We start from the raw sequence: 4,680 nt of genomic DNA on the forward strand, positions 1-4,680 counted from the left end.
AAGCATCCCCTAGTCCTTCTCTTCCCAACAGTGATTCCATCTCACCCTGCAAGGTGCCTCGTGGGCACAGGTGGGGCCTCACATGAACATGGCCAAGCATAGGTCTGACAAGTGGCCAGCTGTTGGCCATCGCTTGGACTTAGGGACACTCACATCAGAAGTGTGGTCCAACTGCAAGATGACCCAGGGAAAAGGCCCTGGAAGCAAACTCAGGGCCATTCGAGCAGGGAATTAGGGGGCCCAGGTCCTAAAGCGTATTCCAGAAGGGGACGTGTGACTTCTGGGAGGACACGTCCCCTTGGCCTTGCAGAATCCTTGACCACGGGGCTGGGCCTGGCCAGAGAACCTTCTGGCCAGATCAGGATTTCTACAGCACAAGCACAGGGGTAAGGTCTAAGTTGCTCAGGTCTAAGGGCTAAGGGCAGTGGTGGGAGGCGATGATTCAGGACTTAGATCACAAGGGGTTTCACATCCCAGGCTAAAGGACTTATTTACTGATCGTCCACCATGTGCGGGCCCGGGCCAGAAGCTGGGGAGATGGCCATAACCCCAATGTGACTGTCAAGGCACCGGCAACACCAAAAGACTAAGGAAACAGTGCTTGGTGGAAGGAAGGAAGGAAGGAAGGAAGGAAGGAAGGAAGGAAGGAAGGAAGGAAGGAAGGAGAACACCACTGACTGAACGCCTGCTCTGTGTCAAGCTAATACTGGGCATTTTGTAGAAATTACCTTGATTAATCCTCCCCATAACCTACGAGGGAGGTACTACTCCCCCATTTTACAGATGAGGAAATTGAGGCTCCAAGAAGCAAAGTGAGTTGCTCAAGTTTACACAGTCAGAAAGGGGTTGAGCTTCATTTAAAACTGGGTCTGACTCCAAACCCAGGGGTCTTTCCACTGCCAGAGGATGGAGCTGTCCCTCTTCCTGCAGTGCTAGTAGAGGTTAGGAGGCAGCGATGTTCCTTCCATAGGAAAGGAAGTTCACTGCTCCTGAGGACCAGCCAGCCCCACCACCCAGCCAGCTAGAGCACGTTTCACCTGCCTGTCTTAGAAAGAATTAAGAACTATGTAAAGCAATTGATTCCAGTGCGCAGAGAACTCCCAATTCTCCATGATTTCATCACTCTTGCCTTCCTCCTACTCCTGCCCACTTGGGTTTTCCATCATCCTCTCAGCAAAGGCACAAAGGAGTGGGGGAAGGGAGATTTCCTCTCCGGAAAGCTTGGTTCTTTGTATTCTTTGAAGAGATTGGATTGGAACCTGCCAGGGAAAGCCCAACACGAAGGTTCCCCGGGATTTCCTCCTGTAGAGACACAAGCCAAGGCGTCGGAGCATCTTCTCCAAAGACCACAACTCATGGGTGTGTCTCTGTGTGTATCCGTGTGTGTGTGTGTGTGTGTGTGTGTGTGTGTGTGTGTGTCTAGGTGTGTGCCTGTGTGCGTATCTCTGTGTGTCTTTGTCAGTGTGTCTATGTCGGTGTATCTGTGTGTACCTGTGTCTATCTGTGTGTCTGTGTATGTATCTGTGTGCCTGTATGAGTATATGTCTGCGGGCACGTTTGTGTGTGAGTATGTATATGTTTGTATCTTTGTGTCTTTGTGGGTAGGCGACCATTTAATGGCTCATGGTAGGTGCAAACGCTTCATGTCAGGCCTGGGCCGTGGTCCTGTCTCTACAACTCACTGGGTGTGGGATCCCTTATCAAGTTGCCTAATCCCTTAAGTCTCCTTCCCTCCCCTGTGAAATGGGGAGAGTGATAATCTTGTCAGCTGAGTTATGGTGAGGGTTGATGCAATGGGGTGTTATATGCATCATTCCAGATGTAAACTGAGTGTCCAACATGGTAGGTTTTTATGTTAGTAAGGGCCTTTCGCTCCTACTTGTGGCTGAGACCAGTGGCACTCATCCCCTCAGCAACTATTTATTGAACCCCCATTAGGTGCCATGTACTCCAGTTTTAGGCACTAAACGCCCTTTGACAGAGGTTATAGAAAAGGAATAGAAACCAGACTCAAACAGTCCTGGTCTAAATTCTTATTTGTTCATTCGTTCAATGTGTATTATGTCCCTTTCTAGCTGTGTGACCTCAGGTAAGTCATTATCCTCACTAAGTCTCCATTTCCTAATCTGTAAACAGGACATGGAAATAATGCCTGCCTACCTTGTTTGGGCATTGGAAGACTGAGTTGGAAACAATAGAGTATAAAAGGCCTTTTCCATAAACACAGCACAAATGGTAGTTATTACTAATATGAGGCGTTGTACCTGCATTTAGGGTACAAATCTATGCAGCTACAGCCGGAGGAAGTCTCAGGCTATGAATGATAAACACAGGAGTAGCTTACAGGTGCATAGCTGAACCACCTCACCTGTGCTGTAGGAAGTTAGTATGAGGGTCTCACTTTAGCAGGCTCTTCCTGACTCCACGCACACCCTGGCCCAGGTGGCTCTGCTTCCTCTTAGCCTCTGAGTTCCCCCTTCCTTGAGACATTCTCGGGTTGCTCACAGTTCTCAAAGCTTTTAAATTAGCCTCTGGCCAACTTACACCCTAGAGGGTGTCAGTGGCCTCTACCACGAGGATGCATTTCTCCAGGTCCACAGCTCCCCAACAACTGTCCCCTCAACCTGTCACACCTCCCAATAGAAACTCCTCAAGCTCGTGTTTACCTTCAAAACTGTTTTAGGTTTACCAGTTGCCCTAGCCTGCATGACTGTCTCCTACCCCCTACAGAGGTCACAGACACACAAGTCTAGCAAAGCAGAAGCAATTCAGGATATACCCCAGTTCTACCTCTAATAATTGTGCATCTGGTAAGTTGCTTCACCTCTATTCCTTCATCTGTAAAGTGGGGAGAATAATGGTACCTACCTCACAGAGTTTCTGTGAGAGTTCAATTAGTATGTGTAAAGTGCTTAGAATAGTTCCTGGCATATAGTCTGTACTCAATAAGCGTTAGTTTATTACTCTGTCTTCCAAGATTCAGGTCTCCTGGCCAGCTGATTTCTCCCTCTGAGCTGTTGTCGACACTTGTGTGGGTATTTATTTTTTCCTTACTTCATTCACTTTGCAAGCATTCATCAAGTTCCCACAGAGATAAATTAAGCCCAGTGCTGGCCCCAGGGAGCTCCAGCGAATGGAGAGGGCAGGAAACAGATCATCAAAATCCAGGATAAAGAGTGCAGGGATGGAGAGAGTCCGGGGGGCTGGGGAAACCGGGGGTGTCTGTGTTTGGTTAAGAAGGCTTCTAAGAAGGAGAGCTAACTGAAAGTCTGAAAGGATGAATAAGTATTAGGCCAAGCAGGGGAGAGGGCTCCTCGCACAGAGAGGACAGCATACGCAAAGGCCAGCAGAAAGAAAAGGCCTGACCCCTTAGAGAAACTGCAGGTAATTCTGGAGGCCAGAGCAGAGGGGCTTGGGGTGAGGGGCTAGACATGGGCTAGGAGATAAACAGAAGCCAGATCACGAAAGGCTTTCGATGTCCTATTGAAAAGCTAGCACTTCTAAGTGTAACCTGGTATCCTGGATTGGCACCTAGAACTGAAAAGGAACAACACTGGAAAAACTGGTGAAATCTGTAATTTAGTTCATAGCGTTGAACTAATGCTAATTTCTTGGTTTTTAACAAACATACGATCGTTACATGAGATGTTAACATTAGGGGAAGAATGGTAAAGGATATACAGAAACTCTCTGTCGATATTTTTACAACTCTTCTACGAATCTAAAATGATTTCAAAATTAAAAAAAAAAAAAAAAAAAAAAATGAAGGCTAGGACTTTATCTTGAGAGGAAAGAGGAAGCCACTGACGGGTTTATAGCCAGGATAACCAGGTCAGATTTGTGCTACACAGATTACTCTGGCTAAAGTGATGGATTATAGAGTGGGGAAGCCTGGACCCAAAGGGAGAATCCCCCATAATCCAGGAGGCTGTGGGGATGGAGAGAAGTGAGCAGAGTTAAGAGCTCATCAGAAGATAGAGTTTAAGGAATTTGGTTTTGATTGGACGGGGAGGGAAAGGGGAAGGCTGAACCAAGGAAGATACTTGAGTTGCTGGGTTGAGCAGTGTGATGGCCAGGATTCTTTGATTGTAAGTAACAGAAACACAATCAAACCGTGAGGAAAAAGGGCAAATGCATTACCCACCCACTCACCCCTGCCCCAAAAACAGACTGAGGGAAGTCAAGAGGTAGAGCTGACTTCAGGAGCAACTGTTAGGTTGGTGCAAAAGTAATTGCGGTTTAAAAGGTTAAAAATAATTGCAAAATACTTTTGCACCAATCTAACAGGACCTGGGCCTCAGGCACTCCAGGATGCCCTCTTTCCACCGATGTCTTGGTGTCATTCTCTGTCCAACTGCAAAGAACTCAGGACTTATCTCTTCAAAGCTTTGTATCGATTAGGAAACAACATTTTTCTTATTAGCTCCAGTTAGAAAAAAAATCCCAAGAAAGAGCTCTGATTGGTCAGTCTTGGTTAGGTGTCCACCTCTGTCCCTGGTGCTATGGCCTGCAGCCTAGGGAACTGTGATTGGCCTAATTTGGATGTTTCCCACCCCCATGGCCAGGAGGTAGAATGCTGATGGGCTGGTCCTTTAGACCCAGACTGGGAGAAGAATAATTATGCCAGGAAAAGAAGTACTGTTACCTAAAGGAATGCAGAAAGAGAAGTGAAAGAGACAG

The sequence above is a fragment of the Rhinolophus sinicus genome, chromosome 14 (assembly GCF_057876585.1).
Source record: "Rhinolophus sinicus isolate RSI-liver-muscle chromosome 14, RSI-T2T, whole genome shotgun sequence".
Classification (NCBI taxonomy): Eukaryota; Metazoa; Chordata; class Mammalia; order Chiroptera; family Rhinolophidae; genus Rhinolophus; species Rhinolophus sinicus.